This window comes from Carcharodon carcharias, chromosome 6 (genome assembly GCF_017639515.1).
Source record: "Carcharodon carcharias isolate sCarCar2 chromosome 6, sCarCar2.pri, whole genome shotgun sequence".
NCBI classification, from domain to species: domain Eukaryota; kingdom Metazoa; phylum Chordata; class Chondrichthyes; order Lamniformes; family Lamnidae; genus Carcharodon; species Carcharodon carcharias.
In genome coordinates, this window is record NC_054472.1 from 49,600,131 (window position 1) to 49,623,391 (window position 23,261).

Below are 23,261 nucleotides of genomic sequence, written 5' to 3' on the forward strand. Positions count from 1 at the left end.
AATCAAAAAGCAACACATGATTTGCATAGTTGTGAGTGAGAATTTATTGTTGGTAAAGTAGTACATGTAAGAAATTTCGATGGAGGACTGAAGTGGTTACCTGGTAAAGTAAGCTCTGTGACCAGACCATTGTCATACCACGTAGAAGTGGAGTGCCGGATCACCCGTAAGCGCATGGATCATTTATTAAGAAGGGAGATATTGTCACGACTCACTGGGGATAGTGCACTATAATATCAAGCCCCACTTCTCCTCAAGCTGTGACAAATGTGGGAAGTTTGATTAGACCACCAAATTGTCCCAATTCCACCTTATTCTTTTACTCATTCATGGGATGTGGGCTTCACTGGATTAGGACAGCATTTGTTGCCCATCCCTAGTTGCCCTTGAGAAGGTGATGGTGAGCTGCCTTCTTGGACTGCGGCAGTCATATGGCGTAGGAACACCCACAGTGCTGTTAGGAAGGGAGTTCCAGGATTTTGACCCAGTGACAGTGAAGCAATGTGATATATTTCCAAGTCAAGATGGTGAATGACTTGGAGGGGAACTTCCAGGGGGCAATGTTCCCATCTATCTGCTGCCCTTGTCCTCCTAGATAGTAGTGGTCGTGGATTTGGAAGGTGCCATTTAAGAAGTCTTGTTGAATTCCTGCTATGCATCTTGTAGATGGTACACATGGCTGTTCCTGTGCATCAGTGGTGGAGGGAGTGAATGTTTGTGGATGTGGTGCCAATCAAGTGGCTGCTTTGTCCTGGATGGTATGAAGCTTCTTGAGTGTTGTAGGAGCTGCACTCATCCAGGCAAGTGGGGAGTATTCCATCACACTCCTGACTTGTGTTCTGTAGATGGTGGGCAAGCTTTGGGGAGTCAGGAGGTGAGTTACTCATCACACAATTCCTAGCCTCTGACCTGCTCTTGTAGCCACAGTATTTATATGGCTAGTCCAGTTCAAATTCTGGTCAATGGTAACCCCCAGGATGCTGATAGTTGGGGATTCAATGATGGTAATGCCATTGAACATGAAGGAGCGATGGTTGGATTCTCTCTTGATGGAGATGGTCATTGCCTGACTCTCGTGTGGCATAAATGTTACTTGGCACTTGTCAAGCCTGGATATTGTCCAGGTCTTGCTGCATTTGGACATGGATTGTTTCAGTATCTGAGGAGTTGTGAATGGTGCTGAACGTTGTGCAATCATCAGTGAACATCCCCACATCTGACCTTATGATGGAAGGAAGGTCATTGATGAAGCAGCTGAAGATAGTTGGGCCAAAGACACTACCCTGAGGAACTCCCACGGTGACGTTCTGGAGCTAAGATAACTGACCTCCAACCACCACAACCATCTTCCTTTGTGCTAGCGGAGTGTTTTCCCCCTGATTCCCATTGTCTCCAATTTCACTAGGACTCCTTGATGCCACATTCTGTAAAATGTTGCCTTGATGTCAAGGGCAGTCATTCTCACCTCCCCTCAGGAGTTCAGCTCTTTTGTCCATGTTTGAACCAGGGCTGTAGTGAGATCAGGAGCTGAGTGGCCCTGCTGGAACCCAAACTGGGTGTCAGTGAGCAGGTTATTGCTAAGCAAGTGCTGCTTGATAGCACTGTTGATGACCCCTTCCATTACTTTACTGATGATCGAGAGTAGACTGATGGGACGGTAATTGGTCAGTTTTGGATTTGTGGTCCAGGACATACCTGGACAATTTTTCACACAGCTGGGTAGATGCCTGTGTTGCAGCTGTACTGAAATAGCTTGGCTAGGAGCACGGCAAGTTTGGGAGCACAAGTCTTTAGTACTATTGCCGGAATATTGTCAGGGCCCATTACCTTTACAGTATCCAGTGCCTTCAGCCGTTTCTTGATATCGCGTTGAGTGAATCAAATTGGCTAAGGACTGACATCTGTGATGCTGAGGGCCTCCAGAGGAGGCCGAGATGGATCATCCATTCAGCACTTCTGGCTGAAGATTGTAGCAAATGCTTCAGCATTATTTTCTGCACTGATATGCTGGGCTCCCCCATTATTGAGGATGGGGATATTTGTGAAGCCTCCTGCTGCATTGAGTTGTTTAATTGTCCACCACCATTCACAACTGGATGCGGCAGGACTGCAGAACTTAGAACTGATCTGTTGGTTGTGGGATCGCTTAGCCCTGTCTCTCACTTGCTGCTTATGCTGTTTGGCACGCAAGTAGCCCTGCGTTATAGCTTCACCTGGGGGACACCTCATTTTTAGGTATGCCTGGTGCTGCTCCTGGCAAGCCCTCCTGCACTCTTCATTGAACCAGGGTTGATCCTCTGGCTTGATGGTAATGGTAGAGCTGAGGCCATGAGGCTGCAGTTTGTGTTCGAGTACAATTCTGCTGCTGCTGATGGCCCACAGCACCTCATGGATGCCCAGTCTTCAGCTGCTAGATCTGTTCGAAATCTATCCCATTTGGCATGATGGTAGTGCCACACAACACGATGGAGGGCATCCTCAATGTGATGACGGGACTTTGTCTCCACAATGACTGTGCAGTGGTCACTCCTACCAACACTGTCATGGACAGATGCATCTGCGGCAAGCAGGTTGGTGAGGATGAGGTCAAGTAGGTTTTTCCCTCTTGTTGGTTCCCTCACCACCTGCCACAGACCCAGTCTAGCAGTTATGTCGTTTAGGACTCGGCCAGCTCGGTCAGTATTGAAGTTCCCCACCCAGAGAACATTCTGCACCCTTGCCGCCCTCAGTGCTTCTTCCAAGTAGTGTTCAACATGAAGGAGCACTGATTCATCAGCCGAAGGAGGGCGGTATATGGTAATAGCAGGAGGTTTCCTTGCCCATGTTTGACCTGATGCCAAAAGACTTCATGGGTTCTGGAGTCAATGTTGAGGACTCCCAGGGCAACTCCCTCCCACCAGTGGGACAGGGCACACCCAGGGATGCTGATGGTGGTGACTGGGACATTATCTGTAAGGTACGATTCCTGACTACATCAGGCTGTTGCTTGACTAGTCTGTGACTGGCCCCCAAATGTTAGTAAGGAGGACTTTGCAGGGTTGACAGGGCTGAGATTTCCGCTGCCTAGGTCGATGCCAGGTGATCCATCCAGTTTCATTCCTTTTTTGTGACTTTGTAGCAGTTTGTTACAACTGAGTGGCTTGCTAGCATGAAAAAGTCAACCACATTGCATGTAGGCCAGACCCAGTAAAGACAACAGATTTCCTTCCCTAAAGGGCATTAATAAACCAGATGAGTTTTTACAACAATAAACAATGGTTCCATGGTCATCATTAGACTTTTAATTCCAGATTTTTATTGAATTTAAATTCCACCATCTGCCAGAGCATTACCCTGGGCCTCTGGATTACTAGCCCAGCGACAATAACATTACATCATCACCTGCCCTCTTTAATTTAGGTTAAAAGAATACGAGCACCAGGCTTGTAAACTTAACAAGTAAATAACTGTTTATTAAACAAATTGCCAATAATCAGTGGCAAAAGAAAGCAATATGAACTGCTAACTTATAACTATAACTGAAACAATACCCCTTCTTAAACCCTATACACAAGCACACACATATAAGACACAAAAAACATGGGTTTTAAGGGTAAAACAGGTCAATAGCACCAATCCAGAGTACAGGATTTGATGTGTTGAATTTGATTGCTTTCTTCCAAATTCTGTGCAGGTTGTTGCGCCTGACACAAGGTGTTCTCCCAGCACTTGCAGTCTGTGGTTCTCTGGTTGAAACTTGCTTTTAATGTCACCACTGGTAATTTTTCCCCTTTTCCTCCTGACAGGGGTTTCTCAAAGAACAGCGATGTGAGGAATAGCTAGCTATCTGCTATGGCAGAATTATTGGAGTCTTACAAAACACAGGAGAGAGAGGTTTCATGTCTTTCCTCTTCTCAGGCTTAGAGCTCATTTACTGCACTATCCTCACACAGAACCTGGCCACTTGGTCAGGAGCCAATCAAAATGCCGTGGCAAGGCAGTGCCCTCTTAAACCAGGTCTCTGTTCCAACACCATTCTGTCCAACCTAGCACACACTGTTCCAGGAGATAGCAACATTGTAGATTTTCTTTTTTCTGCTCTAGTGAACATCTCTTTTAAACTACACCTATGGTAGTTTTTAAAGCTACAGTCCAAGAAAAAAATAAAAACATGTTCTTTACATGCCTCCACCTTAAAAAATGAAACACCAATTTAAAAATACTCTTCAACACAGGGTATGTGATACATAGACAACAAACCCAAGAGATACACTCATTCATCCATCCTTCCCCCTTATACAAACTTAAGCATTAACTTATTTTAGTATTTTATACCCAGGACAATGCATCCACGATCACATTATCTTTACTGGCAATGTGAACAATCTTTACATTGAAACAATAGGCTCCATCTAGACAGTCTCGCTTTTCAAGATTTAAACTTTTCAATGGACGCTAGCGGATTTTGGCCAATGTAGATTAGTGTTTCTTTGTTATCACCCTCTTCTTTTCTGTTCTTTATCTCTGTTCCTTTGACCTTCTTTGTTCCTACATCTATATCTTTCCTTGCTTCTGGATTTTGCTCTCTTTTTCTTGATCTTTACTCTTGCCTCGTTCATCATCATTACTATTGGATTTAACACAGTTTTCTTTGTGCTTTTGTTCCCTGCCTCCGCTTCCTGAGTTTGCATGTTTTCTCTTTCTTTACTTCTTATTTTACCATATCCTTACTCCTAGATGTGTCCCTTTTCCCCCTATCTTTGTCTTTACTCTGTTCTCTATCTTAGCTTCTAGGTTTTGATTCATCACTTTTTTCTCATTCTCTGCTTTTACTTCATTCTCGATTTTTAGATTTTGATTTGGCCCATTTTGCTCTCTCTTTGTTTTTACTCTGTTTATGATCTCTACTTCTGGATTTCACCTCTTTACCATTACTCTGCCCTGGATCACACGTGCTGGATTTTGACTAGACTTGTTTCTCTAACGCTTTTCCATTAATCTGCTCTCATGCTACTTTACATGCTCCTGTTTTTGTTTTGGGTATTGGCCCAACACAATCATAATACCCAACTAAGTGGTTCTTCAAAAACTGGTATGGGTATTAAAGGTGCTGGTTGGATTACATGTTGAGGTTAAACTACTACCTGACATGTATGACACGTTCTACAACATTACACTACATCCTTATGAAGTCTTGGCAAGGTAACATGCCTGTTTATCAATGCTTGGGTTTTTCGTATTCCTACATGTCCTGCCATGGGGATCTTGTGCACTACTCACAATATCTCCTTATGATATTTGGGCAGTTCCACTCTCTGATAACTGTCCATTCCTCATCTGCAGGTCTGTGAGGATGTCTCCATTTCCTCATCAGAACTCCGTTTTTAAGGTAATAGCACTCCAAAACTCCTTCCACCTCAACTTCAGTGTGAGCTGTGCTAACTTGTTTAACCCTGGATCTGCTTTCTGAGCCTCAATTAAGGAAGACATGCCAAATGCTTCCTTTGAGTTATCCTCATCCTTAAAGAAAGTTTTGGCTACTAACAACTGTTCGTGGTATTACGTTGACCTTTGGTGATGGATTTTGTTTAGCGATTGCTCTGGTCACCACACATGATGGAAGCTTGTTCTTGTAACTGCTCTGTCTCTTTACCCTCTCTCGGACTTTCCGTAATTATGGGCAAAGCTACAACCTTCACCCTTGAGAAATCATTCCCCAGGAATAGATCCACTGCATCCATGGGTAATTTCTTAACTACTCCTACAACCACCAGTCCATAAATTAATCACACCCCTCTTGCACTTTGTATAATGGAACCGGGATATACTCTTCACTTATTGTGTTTACCAACATTTAAGCTTTCAATGAACTCTCTGGAGGGAAAACTAGCTCCTTCTCCAGCAAAAGACTTTGAGTAGCCCCTGTGTCCCTTAATATAGTTATGGGTTTAACTGCTTCATTTGATGAAAAAGGGGTTATTTTCCCTTTAGATAAAAACCCTTTATATCTCTCATCCACCTTATTCACTTCACCTGCATTCACAGCAAGGTTTACTCCAGACACTTATTTGTAGTTAAAGCTGTTATTTGATCTGTGGCATTTTATTTTTGAGGTTCCTTTTCAAACTCACTCTTACAAACTCCAGTAAGTCCCATTGGTTCCCCATGCAACTTCCAGCATTCTGAACGAATGTGTATCAACTTATTACAGTGAAAACACTTAAGCCTTCGAGTTTCTCCTCCACCCTCAGTACCTTCCTTCCTGCTCTGGGGAAGAGATCTCCAAGTATTCCCAACTATCCATTCTTTACCATGGCTACTTGCCTTCCTTTAACTCCCACTTTCTATCCTTTTCAAATTTATGAGGGTGATGGAATAAAGATTTGGTTTTATGGATCAGTTCATAATCATCAGCCATTACTGCTGCCTGTCTAGCAGTTGCAATCCTTTCTCCTTCAACTTGTGTTCTTATTACAGAAGGTAGGGAGTTTTTAAATTCTTCCAAGAGAATGGTCTCTCTGAGAACTTTGTAGCTAGTTTCAACTCCTAATGCTCGTATCTACCTGTCAAAATTACTTTGCTTAATCCTTTCAAATTCAATGTAAGTTTGCCCAGGCTGTTTCCTTAAATTTTGAAACTTTTGTCTATATGCTTCAGGGACCAACTCATATGCACTCAAAATGGCCTTTTTCACCACATCATAATCCCTAGAAACCTCTTCTGACAGTGAGCATAACATTCCTATGCTCTACCTGTCAATTTTCTCTGCATGGACAATGTCCAGTTTCCCTTTGGCCAATTCATCTGTTTAGCTATCTTCTCAAATGAAATAAAGAATGCTTCAACATCCCTTTCTTCAAATTTTGGAAGAGTTTGTACAAATTTAAACATCTTCCCACTGGATTCTGTCTGGAGATAAACCCTAGCTTACCTACCTCTTTTTTAACGGCCAGCATTTTAAGCTGGAATTTTCTGGCTCTTTTTCTCTTTCTTCCTTTTCTAACCTCACCATTTCTAATTCACTCTGGAGATCAAGTTTTTGCACTTCCATTTCTTGTTTTCTTTTTCTCCCCTACCTTTCTACCTGTTCCTTTTGGAATGCCTTTTCTCTTTCCTTTCCTGTTGCTTCTAGTTACAATTTTTAAATTTGCAACTGAATTTGAGCCCATTCCAAAGAACCGCCCCTTGGAGGACCCAGTCTCTCAGGTATTCCTTCCAGTTTTAAATGCTGTGCTATCTCCTCAATTATCTCTGCCTTCCTAGCTTTGGCAGGCAATCCTACTCTTAATTTACTTGCCAATTTGATTAACCTGGCTTCTGGGATCCCTTCTAAAATCATCAGGCACATCTCTTCCACTTGCAGGAAGGTTTTAGCAGTTTCCAGTGCTATCTTATTTTCCTCCTGACAGGGATTTCTCAAAGAAAGCAGTGAGGAATAGCCAGCTAGCTACTACGGCAAGATTACTGGAGTCTTGCAAAACACAGGAGAGAGGGGTTTCAAGTCTTTCCTCTTTTCAGACTAGGTGCTGATCCACTGCACTATCCTCACACAGAATCTGGCCACTTGGTCAGGAGCCAATCAGAGCGCCATCGCTAGGCAGACCCCTCTTAAACCAGGCTTCCTTTCCAACACCATTCTGTGCCAACAGTGGCACACACTGTTCCAGGAGATAGAAACATTGTAGATTTTCTTCTTCCTGCTCTAGTGAACATCTCTTTTAAACTGCAGCCATGGTAGTTTTTAGTCCAATCTTAAAGCTACAGTCCAAGAAAAAATAAAAATATGTTCTTTATAATACCCCAACAAAATGCTGTTCTACCTGTAACAATTGTCGAACCTGTGGCTCCTGTTGAAGTTGATCAACCAAGGATAGACATGCTCGATGTCTCTGTCAGGGTGGATGACACTTAACTGCCTGTGTCTAATAAGGCACCTGGTGTTATTGCGGTTCCAGAGACTGTGGTCCCTGCCAAAGATTCGGAAGTCACGGAGATACGACGTTCCACAAGGATCAGGAGTACACTGGTGAACCCTTACTCGAGAGTTAAACTTGAATCTTTGCATGATTTAGGTTTAGGCTGAAAACGTGTCTTCACGAGGTCCACTAGCTCGGTGAAGGGTCTGGAATTTGACGCGTTCAAAGCCATCAAGCTATGGATTAGGTTATACATTTTGTTCCTGCAGACACTTAGGTGAATTGCCTTCTGTTTCTCCGCTGCCATCATTTCATTAGTTGCAAAGCTAATCACACAATGTATTGACTCCAGTCCTCGATGGATGAGTCATACGGGTCAATTCTGCCAAAGTGAGTCCACTTCTTTGCTTTCTTCTCTTTAAGTATCAGAATCTCAGTCATGAGGTGAGGTGCTGCGTCGGTGCTATTTATCCTCGTCACTTGTAATAAACTTAGAATGCAGGCCTAGTTTCTTATAAGAAACAGTAAACTTTATTTACAGACTCCAGATGAAGCTACATGCTTGTTCTAAGACCAAGGCTAAAGAACTCCACCTCTAAGATTCCACACACTTGGGGCTGATATGTCTACACAGTCATACATCCCCCATAACAGTAAGAAATGGGTTAACTTACAATCATTACAATACCGTTTCCATGGCTCTCATTCACCTGCCATGCCATCACCTCACCTCTGCATCATGCCAGGCACTATTTTCAAAGTTCAGACGCACGCACACCTCTCAGCCCATGACTGCTGTAAAGAAGACCCGAAAGGCAAAAAGACTGCAGTCCCCAGGTTCAATGACGCGTCCCTCGAGTGCCTTTTGAATACAGTGGAGGCTTACCATGATGTCCTCTATCCCCACTCTGGCCGCAGAAGGAGCAGCAACCTCACTAATCCAGCTTGGGAGGCAGTGGCAGTGATGGCCAGCACCAAAGCCCTGAAAAAGAGGACAGCTATCCAGTGCCACTACAGGATGAATGGTCTCATCCGTTCCACCAAGGTAATTCATTCTTCTCATCATTCTCAACTCACATATTCGCAAATCCATAACACATCCACAGGGACCTCACCTCAAGGGACAACACCACTAACTCTCACACACACCCTCACATCTCCATCAGGCTCATACCCTCTCGAGCTCACGACCTCATCCTGTCCATTGCTCCGCTCACCACACAAACATTCCATGCAGTGCCATGTGTCCGACTCACACTTTCTCCAGCTGTTTTCGTGCAGGAGAAGCCTGTTCACATCAGCAGGAAGAGGTCCCAGATCGGGGATGGATGGGCCACATTAGGCCCCTCACTCACAGTGAGGAGTGTGCCATTGCGCTGACTGGTGGGGACATGGACCGTGCCTGCAGTGACAATGAGGTCGGAGGCAAACACCCTGGTGAGGACCCTGCACCACATCAACACTCTCTCAATGCAAATGTGCGTGCTCTCTCTCCTGCTTTTGACTCTGCAGGTCTGACAGCATCTGTGAAGAGAGAAACAGAGTTAACATTTCATGTCCATTTGACTCTTCTTCAGAGCTAATGGGAAGTAGAAAGTGATGGAATCTGTACTGTTTAAGGGGGTGGAGCAGGTAAAGCAGGATAAAAGGTCAGCAATATTGGGGGCTAAGGAGTGATTGACAAAGATATTATGGACTCAAGACAAAGGGAATGTTAATGGTAGTGGTAAGGGCTGATAAAGGTGCTGATAGTGGCATAAAGGTAAGAATGCAGCATGTGTGAATAGCAGAACAAGGGTCAGCAGTCTGTGAAAGAACAACATGGGACAAGAAACAGATGGCCCTTTTGGGGGTGGAGTGGGATGAGTTGGAGAAAAATGATAGAAAAAGGGATAAAAAAAGGGATAAAACAATGAATAAATGAATAAAAATAGGTAAATAAAACATTAAAAATAAATTTTAAAAAAGGGCTTTAAAAAGATGTGAAGATGGAAGAGAAAGTTCATGATCTAAAGTTGTTGCACTCAATATTAAGTCCGGAAGGCTGTAAAGTGCCTAGTCGGAAGATGAGGTGCTGTTCCTCCAGTTTGCGTTGAGCTTCACTGGAACATTGCAGCAAGCCAAGGATGGACATGTGGGCATGAGAGCAGAGTGGTGTGTTGAAATGGCAAGTGACAGGAAGGTATGGGTAATGCTTGCGGACAGACCGAAGGTGTTCCGCAAAGCGGTCACCCAGTCTGCATTTGGTCTCTCCAATGCAGAGGAGATGACAATGGGAGCAGTGTGTGCAGTAGATCAAATTGGAAAAGGTGCAAGTGATGTGCTGCTTCACCTGAAAGGAATGATTTGGCCTTTGAACAGTGAGGAGGGAGGAGGTAAAGGGGTAGGTGTTGCACCTTCTGTGATTGCATGGGAAGGTGCCTCGGGAGGGGGATTAGGTGTAGGGGGTGATGGAGGAGTGGACCAGAGTGTCCCAGAGGGAATGGTCCCTATTGAACATCAACAGGGAAGTGGGGTGTGGGGTGTGAGGGGAAGATGTGTTTGGTGGTGGCATAATGCTGGAGTTGGCAGAAATGGTGGAGGATGATCCTTTGAATGCAGAGGCTGGTGAGGTGAAAAGTGAGGACAAGATGGACCCTATCATGGTTCTTAGAGGGAGGGGAAGGTGCGAGGGCAGAGGCACAGGAGATAGGTCGAACACGGTTGAGGGCCCTGTCAACTACATTGGGTGAAAACCTTGGTTAAGGGAGAAAGAAGACATGTCAGAAGAGCCGTTTTGGAAAATGGTATCATTGGAACAGATGCAATGGAAGCGAAGGAATTGAGAGAATGGGATTGAGTCCTTACAGGAAGCAGGATGTGAGGAGCTGTGGTCGAGGTAGCTGTAGGAGTCGGTGGACTTCTAATGAATATTGGTGGATAGTCTAGTATCAGAAATAGAGACAGAGAGGTCAAGGAAGGGAAGGGAAGTGTCAGAGGTGGACCATATGAAGGTGATTGAGTGGTGGAATTTGGAAGCAAAACTGATAAATTTTTCTAAGTCCAGGGGAGAGCATAAAGCTGCACCAATACAGTCATTGATGTACTGAAAAAAAGAGTTGTGGGAGGGTCTCTGAGTAGGACTGAAACAAGGAATGTTCCACATACCCCATAAAGAGACAAGCATACTGGGGCCCATGCGGGTACCTATATCCACACATTTTATTTGGAGGAAGTGAGACAGGTCAAAAGAGAAATTGTTCAGTGAGAGAGCAAGTTCAGCCAGATGGAGGAGAGTAGTGGTGAATGGGGATCGCTTAAGCCTCTGCTCAAGGAAGAAGCGGAGAGCCCTCAGACCATCCTGGTGGGGGATGGAGGTGTAGAGGGATTGGACATCCATGGTGAAGAGGGGGCAGTTATCTCTACTTTGGTAGAGCTCTCTACAGGGAGCTCTGACAAGTGACTAGTGCCCTCGGCCAGCTGGTCCCTCAGCTCCATCCCTCTTCCATTGAAGAGTTGGAAATAAGAAGCCTGGAAGACCCATCACAGTGCTAACCCACACCCTCCACCAGCACAGAGACACACACCTCGGTGGAACCTAGATCTAGAGCAGGCTTGGGTTCACAATCTGGCAGTCACCGCACGGACACATGTCGGCAGCAGTAGGACACAGGTTCGTGCGAGCTCCCTGGCACTCGGAGGGCTACTGGGGATCAGGCATCTGTGAGGTCCGAGTCAGAAGAGCCTCTGGATTTGACCTTCCAATTCATCATGGAGAGTCTGCAGAAGGTTTGCAGACATCACGCAGAGCTGTTGGAAGCCCTCAACAGAGTGGCACGCGAGTTGGAAGAGTGCATCTGCCTGCTCCCTGATGAAGTGGTGCCCACATGTACATGTTTGGAGGTCTCCATGGGGAGGATGGCAGATGCCATGGAAACCCTGGTCTAGAAAAACATTGAGATGTGCGCAGACCTGCACTCCATCACGGGAGCCATGGGTGAGTTCCTGCAGTGGCAACACAAGAGGGAAATGGGGCACCTGGATGTCCCTCCAGGTGCTTCTTCCCCTTAAGGAGTCAGGCTGGGGCCCCCGGGCACCTGAAGGGAGATAGGAGCAGCAGCTGAACACCCCTGCATCATCCATTCAGGAATCTCAGAGGCTGTCCTCTCCCTCTGAGTCCCCTTTGCCTGTGAGCCCCTCAACCTCGTCCTCTGTCACCGCAGAGGGAGCAGCTGGCCAACGAGTGATTCTGGAGGAAGAGAAGTGTGTGTGGGGCAGGGTCTTTCAGAGCCTCATGCAAGCACTCTCCCACGCACACGGACCCTTCACGTTTCACACTCATCTCAATGTTCTGAGCATTTTCAATGCTGCCTGCTGGGGTTCTCTTTCAGTTGTCCATCTGAGCTGACCTGCGTCACCGCCCACCCTCTGATCACACTCCCATGCAGCACCTGATCTCACCCAACATGACTCTCGTTTCAGTTTCGATTTGGAGCATGGCCTGGATTCGCTTTTTCATCAGCTCTCCCATCTTTTTCCCTCCTCCAGTCACCCATTTCCTTTCACCCATCACAGTTGACCCCCCAGCATCACCTCCCACCTCCCCTCATGACCTACCAGCCACAACCCTTTTCTTTCGGGAATGTCCAGGTGAACATGTACATTTCCTTCCTTCCCGAAAATCCCACCCCCATCTACATTCACCTTCCCGACCTCCTCCTTCCCACACCCAGGGTCTGTGCCTGCCTGAGTCCCCACTACCCTCACTGTACCTTCTTTCGCTACTGTCGAACCCTCACCCACCCACCCTACCACCTCACTCTGCCCTCGGTCATTCTCAACATTCCCTCATACCACACCCATCATCAGTTTGCTCCCAGGAGGCAGTCATGAACCCTTCAGACCACCCCCCCACCTTGCACATTCATCTGGACATCCCACCCACCAGACACCTTCCCCCTGGAGCCCCTTCCCCCCTATGGACCCCGTCCCCACCAGAATAACTTCCCCCCAGAACCACTTCCCTGCTCCGGACCCCTTCCACCCTCCGGAATACCATAACCCCCTCCAGACCCCTTCCTCCCCAGATCCCCTTCTTCCCAAAACCCCTCCCCCACCTTAGTCCTTCCACCTCTCCAGACACCCCCCCAACCCTGTCTTCATCCCCTCTCTCTTCCTGACTCCCTCAGACACCCTTCTTCTGTTACCTTTAGTCTTTCGCTCCCTGATTCCTTCCTCCAGCCTTACCTCTTCCTCCAGCCTCACTTCTTCCTCCAACTTTACTCCTACCCCCTTCCTCACTCCTTCCTCCACCGTTACTTCTTCCTCCACCCTTATTCCCTCCCCTCTCTGCACTCCTTCCTCCCCCCTGACTCCCTCCCCTCTCTGCACTCCTTCCTCCAACTGGACTCCTTCCCCCTTCTGAACTCCTTCCTTTGCACTTTCCACCCCCTCTTTACACTTACATCCCCAGTTGCCATCTTCTCCCCCTTTATCCCTCCTCCCCCGTACTCCCACCCCTCAACCCCATCTTCCCCAATACATTCATTACCCACTTCCAACCTCACCCTCCCAGCACATTCATTCCCCCCCGCAACCTCACTGGCCCTGACACCTCTTCGTCTCCCAGTCGATCCTCTCCCACCCCCTTGACCATCATGCATTGTGAGCATCAACAGTGACTTTCCAACTTCCCTGAGCTGCTTGGTGGTGGAGCTATAAGAATCCACCCAACATGCCATGGACATTCCTCCTGGATCCCGTTGCTCTTCGGATGCCCACGATGTGAGCAAGGCTGTGACGTTATAAAGAACATATCTTCTTATTTTTGTTGGACTGTTGTAAAGAACATATCTTTTTTATTTTCTGTTGGACTAAAATTACAATGGCTGCAGATTGAAAGACGTGTCCACTGGAACAGGATGAGGGACATATAAAATGTTGCAGTCCTGGAGCTGAGCATGCCATGAAAGATATGATGGTGCTGGAAAGGAATCCTGGACCAAGGGACCTGCTTGACAACAGCATTTTAATTGGCTCCTGACCAGGTGACCAGGTTTTGTATGACAACAGTGCACCTGAATAGCTCCTAGCCTGAAAGGATAAATACCTAAATCCTCTTTCTCCTGTGTGTGGAAGATTCCAGTAATTCCACAATAATAGCTAGATGGCTTGTATTCTCATATCTCTATAAACTGCTCTCTCCCTGAAAACACCTGTCAAGAGGCAAAGGGGAAAATCACTGGTGGAGACATTGCAAGACAAGCGGTCAACCAGTGAACTAAATACTGAAAGTGCTAGAAGACCACCTCGTGTCATCAACAAGAACTAAAAGGAATTTGGAAGACATCCATCAAAATCAATCCATTGAATCCTATACCCCGGAATTGGTACTATTGAACTGTTTTATCCCATCCTTAAACTCCATGTTTTTGTGTGTCTTATGTGTCTTGTATGTGTGTGTGTATAGGGATTTAAGAAGGGGTAGAGGTTAAGTTACAGTGTTAGAAATTAGCAGTTCATATTTCTTTCTTTTGCCACCGGCTAACGACAGTTTGTTCAATAAACAGTTATTTACTTATTAAATTTACAAACCTGGTGCTTGTATTCTGTCACCCTAAATTAAACAGTTAGGTAGAATTGGGTCAATCTGGTGGTTCGGTCAAACATTTCACATTTGTTGCGGCTCAAGGGACAGTGGGGCTTGATATTACAGTGCACTATTGTCAGTGAGTAGTGACAGCAGTAAGTCCCGACTTCTGCATGTCACAGTTGTCAAGACATGTTCTGCATCAGTGTGTTTTCCCGTCAACATTGGTGGACGATCCAGTAGTGGGGGATGAGTCCAGCAGGTTGGCCATTTAATGATATGCTGATGTATTACAATCAGGTTCCTGATTTTTGATGGCCGCCGGCGTGAAACTGATTTTTGGCATTCTCACCATATTGTCAGCTCACATCACCGAACATGCCCAACACCAGAGGGCACAGAGAATCCTAGCTATAAGCAGGTTGATGGAATGGGCAGACAAGCGGCAGATGAAGTTTAATGCAGAGAGGTGTGAAGTGATTAATTTTGGTAGGAAGAATATGGAGAGACAATATAAAATAAAGGATACAATTCTAAAAGGAACAGAAGGATCTGGGTGTATATGTGCATACATCATTGAAAGTTGCAGGACAGGTTGTGAGATCAGTAATAAAGCATCTTAGGCTTTATAAATAGGAGCATATGGTACAAGAGCGGGTAAGCTATGTTAAATTTGTATTGAAGACAGGTCTGGCCTCAATTGGACTATTGTGTCCAATTCTGGGCACCGCACTTCATGAAAGATGTGAGGATATTAGAGAGGTTTCAGAGAAGATTCACAAGAATGGTACCAGAGATGAGGAACTTCTGTTACATAGATAGATGGAGGAGTGGGACTGTTTTCCTTGGAAAAGGGAAGGTTGAGAGGGAATTTGATAGAGGTATTCAAAATCATGAGGGGTCTGGACAGAATAGATCGGGGAAAGACTGTTCCCCTTAATGGAAGGATCGAGAACAGGAGGGCACAGATTTAAGGAAATTAGCAAGAGAAGCGATGGCGAAAAACATTTTCACGTGGTGAGCAGTTAGGATCTGGAGTGCATGGTTAAGATCTAAGATTGTGGTAGAGGGAGGTTCAATCGAAGCATTCAAGAGGGAATTGGACTGTTATCTGAAAAGAAAGAATGTACAGGGCTATGAGGAAAAGGTGGGGATACAGCATTAGATGAATTGCTCCTTCGGACAGCCAGCATAGACACGATGGGCCAAATGGCCTTCTTCTGTGCTGTGACCACCCTGTGATACTGTGATCAATAAATAAAGACATTTAAAAAATTTTCACAGCACTGTCAGCATTGTTTAATGTCTTAATGTTTGGATGGGATGTTAAACGGAGGCCCCATCTGCCTGCTTGGGTAGATGCAAAAGATCCCATGGCACTGTTTCAAAGAAGCGCAGGGACATTGGCCGGGACTTTCCACTCCCAATCATGGTGGGCATCATGGCAGATGTGAGAGCTATCTCTCACAAGAAGGCTCACAAAAGTGAAGAACAGACCCCTCAAGGCCAAGGGCAGCAAGTTCTTCTCCGGACACAGAGGATGATCCTCAGAGAGCTGTAATTCATAGGCACCTCTCTAGACTCTGGGTGTATAGGCATTGCATGTGTTATCTGCAGGTGAGTGAGAACCAGTGTCGTGGATGCCTCCGCATGTCAAGTGATCTTGTGATTCACATTTGTCACATTCTGCAGGAATTGATGCCATGGGGACTGGGAGGGCATCCATTGCCGGTAGCTCGAAAGTAACTGCCCCACTCAACTTCTACACCAATGGCTCCTTTCAAGGCTCCATTGGGCAGCCCTACTGCATCTCCTGAGCGTCCAATCACAAATGCATCCAGAAGGTCACAGATGTCCTTTTTGCAAAGGCCCATAATTTTGTCCATTTCGACAGAGATCAAGCAAGCCAAGACACTAGAGCTCTGGGCTTTGCAGAACTTTCCGGTTTCAGACAGGTGCAGGGTGCCATCGATTGCAATGCTGTGGCTATAAAAGTTCGCTGACAGTCCAATATATAAACCAGAAAGGCTACCACTTGCTCGGTGTGCAGCTGGTCTACGACCATAACAAGTATCATGCAGGTGTGCACCATATTCCCAGGAAGAATCCACGACTTGTACCTTCTGAATAGGTCTCAGATTCCTGACATCTTCGAGAGACCACACATGATGCAGGGTTGGCTCCTCGGGAACAAGGATTACCTACAAAGGATGTGGTTGATGATGCCATAGGGATCCTTAAAATGCGATTCTGATGCCCGGACAGATCTGGCGGAGCGCTCCAGTACACTCCCCAGAGAGTCTCATGCATCATCGTGGCTTGGTCCGCATAACTTGGCGCTGTAAATGGGGGAGGACTTGGCAGATGCCAATTTGGAGGAGCTGTATGTCTCCTCCAATGAGGTGGACCTCGAAGGGGATGATGGTGATGAGGTCTTGGAAGCTGAGGATGTAGAGCAAGAGGACAATGCACGGGCCAGTTTAGGCAGGCACGCTCATGAGGCCCTCTTACCAGCAGATTCCAGGAGGAAGATGACAAGGTGCACTGAGGATCCTCCTGGACAACTCTCCTGCATTATGGATCAGCATGAGCACCAGTATAGCTACTCCTCTAATTCACCCATGAACTTCCAGATGACAGTGCATCGCTGCACAAAACGCTCACATAGTCCCAGTGCTGTGAACAATGAGCAAGCCTTGTCCGTGCTGAGATGCTGCTATCTGGAGGATGGCATCCTAGCATCAGACATCAGAAAGTGCTGCCTCTTCACATGTCTATCCAGCATCCCAGTTGCAACAGCACCCTATAAGACACAGGGGCACTTGCACGATCCTCCGTGTCCTAGTGCCTGCATGCCTTCAATCTGGCAAGGCTTTGCCTGGATTCCATCGGAACCAATGCAGCCATGCATGAGGTGTTACATCGTTAGTGACACAGAAACATAACACTTGGACAAGGCAGTCGATGAAATATCACTGCCGTGACTGCACTCAGCGATGACTCAGCCAGCTGTGATACACTCCCCGAAATGACAGTCACATCTGGCAGTTAAAGTTAGGGATCCTGAGCTGCATTTCTCCTGACCTTTCCATAAAGGCAGAGCACCTTTGTATGATGAAATCAGACAATTGGCTGCCTGATCTTGAGATGCGTCCTCTTACACACTAGAGTGCCCTCATGACCAGCCCTGGCCCCAGCGAAGTCCAACATGATCAGAGAACATGAAGTCCTCAAGGGAATGCGGCATTGCTAATGAGGAGCATTGTTCTGCTTCATCACATACTCACTCCTATTCCATTGTTCCCCTCCACATTGTCTGAAGCAGCAAAGTGCAATTCCAGAGCATGCCTAAAGGCTGTTGTGGCCTCCAGAAATCACCATTTGGAAGTAGCATCAGTAACCTCTTGGATTGTCAAGGTGGTGGAACACACACTACTGTCTACCAGCTTTGTGACCAGACCCTCCTCCCCACAATAGTCATAACTACAGGTTGAGAAAAGCTTAAGGTTGGACATCTCAATGCCTGCACAGAAATGTGCCATTGCTTCATCACCTTGAGGTAGCAAGGTTGTCCCAGGTTTTGCTGAGCTCAGCAGATTGACACTGGAAACCTTGGAAACCTGTTTGGCTGAGGGCAGTCCACATAAGCTCATAACATCAAAACCCTGCTGAGAGACAGTGGGCAGATGGAGTTGGTCAGTACATGAGCCTTCTCCATGCATTAGCACATCTCTCCTTAAACACCACACCTTCACCTGTCATGAATGCAGATGAGATAGGGGCACACCCTGCCTCAATCGTTCAGAGCCAAGAATGCATCCTGCGATGGCTAGGAATGAGGCTCATCCCACAAGCACACTTAACATGAAGGTGCAGACATTACTGATATGGAGCATTATGTTGAAACGGGACACTCACTGTGGTGAGATGGTAGCAAGCTGCACAGCCAAGAGGCCCAGGGTAGAGACCATTGTCATAAGTGAGTGCAGGAACCAAGGTATCACACGTGATTGGCAGTAACAGAGCTCATCATAAGAAGAAGGCACAGACAATAAGGGATATGAAATGATTGCAAGTCTATTTACATTTGTGAACTTTACACACATGTGCTTAACACCCATGTCCATTACTTCTAGAACTACATCTTCTTCACTTTCCTTACCCTGCCACGACATCTTGCTGCACCCCTGACATCCACAGCGGAGATGACTACTACGCCCTGTGGTCTATGATGACTTTGGCGACCGTCCTCTGGAGGGCCAAGACCTGGTGGGCCCCAGCCTGCTTTAGGTGTCCTGCTATTGGACAGGTGCGCCCTCCTCAGCTTGTGGATCTGGAGCTGATGGGGTCACAGGAAGAGGGGATTTGGATTAGCTGAGCACTCCCGGAGTAACCTGGGTGCATGGCCCCAGTGTGTTGAGCTGCTGGCCCTCCTCCCTATGGGTGTCTGAGGGCCCCTGGCAGACTCCTTGAGGAGAAGGGGCAGCTGAAGTGAGATCGAGGTGCCCCACAGCCCTCTCGTGTTAACACTGCTGGATGCCACCAATGGCTACAGCAATGGAGTGCAGCTCCTGCAGTAGTGCAGGACTGATGTCCTGGACCATGGCCTGTATGGTGGCCATCAACCTGCCAGTGTTGACCTTGGTGCATTGGCATGCCAGTGTTATCAGCTCAGCTTGAAGGTGGACGGACTCCTCCATCATGCGTTGCAATCCGAGGAGTGCAGCTCACATCCCCTCCTGATAATCCTGTGCTTGCCTCTGCAGCTCCAGCAACTGATTTAGGACCGGGTCCAGAGGCTCATCATTGGACTCGGACTCAGCAGAATCGTGGCCTGCAGCAGTCCTCTAAGTGCCAGCAACCTCTGATGTTCCTGCCTTCACATGCTGTAGAGCAGATGGTATACTGTGCTCACCAGATTGTATCCCAGAGGCTACTCCAGAACTTAGTCCCACCAAGGTGTGTTTCCCTGAGCTGATGAAGAGTATGGGTGAGTGCTGTAAGATGCTGTCCCCAAGTTCCTCATCTGAGGCGTCATCAGGGCTGGAGTTAAGGGCCTGGCTCATGGATTCTCTGGGTAGCTTCACAAAGGTGCCTACGAAAGAATGGAGAAACAATTAGTGTATGGCAGGAGACTCTAAAAGAGGAGAAACCACTCATGTTATTGTTGCCTGATGGATATTCTCATGTAGGATCCTCACCTGGGTGTGTGCCGCCAATCTCACCTTCAGCACAGGCATAGTCTAAATTCTCGGTGGCCGGTTCTAGAGCTATGTTCTCAAAGTCTGTGAGAACCTTGATCTCGGGATCTCCACCCCTGGTATGGGACCTCTCCTTCTTATTGTGAGGCAGCTTGTCCTACATGAAGACAAAGGGAGAGAGTGTGAAAAAGAAGCATGCGAGGGCAGATGATAAGGGTGTCTGGCATGTGTGGGTGGCGAGGGGCACCCTGGACAGGATTAGGACGCAAACTCTAGAGGGGAGAACAGATGGAGATGTGAGGGTGTGTGAGAGTGAGTGGTGATGTCCCTTGAGGTGGCAGCGAGTGAGTGAGATCCTTGTGAATGTCTGATGGGCTTGAGAGTGTGTGAGTTGAGAGTGATGCGATTGTTGACTCACCCTGACGGAACAGTTGAGATTGTTCATCCTCTTCCTGCCCGCTAACGGACTTTGCACATTTCAGGGAAAATCCCAGCCATTATCTTTAGGGTTGTGGCCAATGTTTATCCCTCAAAGGCCATAATAAAAACATCTGGGCAGGAGTGTGTTTCTGAAGTTGATTGGATTTTGATAGACATAAGAGAGCCAGCAGCTATAAAAAACAGCAGGGAATCATTAAAACTTCAGTCTGCAACTTTGTACCAGACACTGGTCACTAGATAAGTCAGTATGGCTTTGAATATTCCAATACCATCTCCTGTGGAGATGAAGGCAGATTCGAAAATAAATTGGAAATCCTTCCAGTCTCAGTGGCAAAATTGTGATATTGCTCCAGAATTAAACACGAAACCTGAACAAGTAAGAGTAGCAGCTTGTTATTAGTGCTGGTGAAAGAGTGCTACAAGCTGTATTGCATGCTAGGCCTCACTGAGGAACAGAAAAGCCAGTCTTGTGAAGTTTTGGAGACCTTAAGGACCCACTTTGAGTCCTCTACTAATGTTACATGTGAATGCTACATGTTCAACACCAGAGCTTGGGAAGAGGGGTCTCGCTGAATCCTGTGAGTTTCAGCAACTGAAGGATGATCTGATCAGCGTTAGAATTCTCTTAGGAGAAAGATCCCATTGTGAGAGCACGGCTGCTGATAGAAGAGAACCTTACTCTCAAGAAAGCTGTTGACATGTACAGAAGCTCTGAGGTTGTTAATCAGCAGCTGGAGAGTATTGATGGGGGAACTGGTGAGGCTTTGCATTCTGTTGAGAGGCAGGCAGTCTAGGCCTTACCAAGCGCAAGTCAATAGAGAAAAGGAAGAAATATTTACAGAAAAACCAGGGCACAGGATGTAAATATTGTGGAGGACACCATGTGTAAGATAAGGAAACATGTCCAGTATGGGGAAAACAGTGCTCTAACTGCAAGAAGCTGAAAAACTTTGCACAAAAATATCTTGCTGGAAAGAAGAAAAGCAAGCCTATAATCTATAAAGATGTCAGAAGATGACCCTGACAAATCACTCTACATGCTAGAACTGGTTGGCATTGTCAAGCGTCAAGGCAAAAAATGGTTTGTGACTATTAGAATGATGACTGTAGAAGGACAGCATCAAGTTAATATGAAATGTTAGATAGACACTGCTGCTATGTGCAACGTCGTGGGTTTTGCAGACCTGTGTGAAGTTACTCAAGGTGGTGACTTGAAAATGAAACCATCGAAGGTAAAGTTGAGGTTATGTGATGGAACAGTGCTCAGGCCAATAGGATAAAGTAAGCCGAGAGCCCAATGCAATGGGAGGAAAGAAGATCTACAGTTCCAAACAGTAGACACCAAGCTAAATCCACTCATCTCAGCTGAAACAGGTCAAAAGCTTGGACTAGTAACCCTCCACATGCCAAAAGAGGTTTACAATATTTGCACAAAAACAAAGCAATTGACTGATAAATATTACAAAGATATTTTCAGGGATCTTGGATGTCTTCCTGGCGATTTTAATCTTGAAGTAGATGAGAGTGTGAGACCAACTCAGCATCTTTCAAGGAGATACCAGCCTGAAAGACAAGACAAGCTTGAAAAGGTGGGAGTGATCAAGAAAGTGACAACTCCTACAGACTGGGTTAGCAGTGTGGTAGCAGTGAAACAACCTGGAAAGTTGAGAGTGTGCATGGATCCAAAGGAACTCAATAAAGTTTTGAAGATATCTCATTAACCCAAGCCAACCATTGCCACAACTTACCAAGACAAAGCTGTTTGCTACCCTTGATGCGAAGGATGGATACTGGCAAATGAAGTTGAATGAAAGCAGTTTTCTGGATGCTATTTAGGAGGTACAAATGGGTACATTTATTTGGTTCCAGAAGAGTATCAATGCCAACAGCATGAGATGGTCAATGATCATCCAGGAGTGGAAGTGATTGTGAATGATCTGCCAGTCTATGGATGTAGAGATACGATGGAAGAAGCCTTCACAGACCATGATCAGAATCTAGTGAGACTACTAGAGAAAACTCGTTAGATGAACCTGGAGCTGAATAAGAAGAAACTGCAGCTGAAGGTGACTGAAGTCAAGAGTATAGGTCATGTACTGACAGCAAAAGGAGTTAACCCTGATCCTGATACAGTCAGCATGGTAACAGAGATGCAGCAACCAACAGATGTGAAGGCGGTGTAACAATTTGTTGAATTTGTGAACTATCTATCAAAGTTCCTGTCCAATGTTTCATTGGAGTGTGAACCTCCACACAAACTCACTGCAAAGGATGTTCAATGACGTTGGAGCACAGAACAAGAAGCAGCTTTCACTCGCATCAAACAACTAGGGACAGCAACGGCAGTGCTGAGGTACTACCATGTTAATGATGAAATCACCCTGCAGTGTTATGCCAGTGAAACAGGAATTGGAGCAACCCTCATGCAGCAAAGACAACCAGTTTCATTTGCACCCAGAACGTCAACACAAACTGAATGACGCTATGCACAGATTGAGAAAGCGTGCTCATGGCTATTGACTTTGCTTGTGAGCATTTTAATAAGTATCTGTTTGGGAGAAACAAAGTAATGGTAGAGTCTGACCATGAGCCACTTCAAAGCATCACTTTCAAACCACTTCTCTCTGCTCCAAAGTGTCAGCAAAGGACATTACTTCATTTATAGAGTCATCATCTGGAAGTGAAGTACAAGGAAGGGAAGTGGTTGTACGTTGCTGACATGCTGTCAAGAGCTGCAATCCCTTTGAAGGAAGCTGGTGATTCTAGTAGAGAGTGTGAAAGCTTCCAGATTCAATGAAAAGCAACAGCACAACATTGTTCTGGAAGTCATCAACCCAGCAGAAACATTTGAATCTGATGTATAAACATCTTGCTCAGATCTAGCAAACTATGTGATGAGATGCAACTTTCTGAGTTCTGCATGAAATAGTGATGAATGGATGGCCATAAACCATCAAGGACACGTTTAATATTATAAGAGAGTATTGGGCACACAGAGATGAAGTGTTTGCCCAAACTCACCCTTCGCCCCCCTCCCCTGCTACCTCAGATTTCCCATGACATCCCATATCCCCCCTCATATGTGCATGCCACCTCCATACCCCCTCAGATCAACTATGCCACCTCCATACAACATGTATCTTTCATAGACACTCA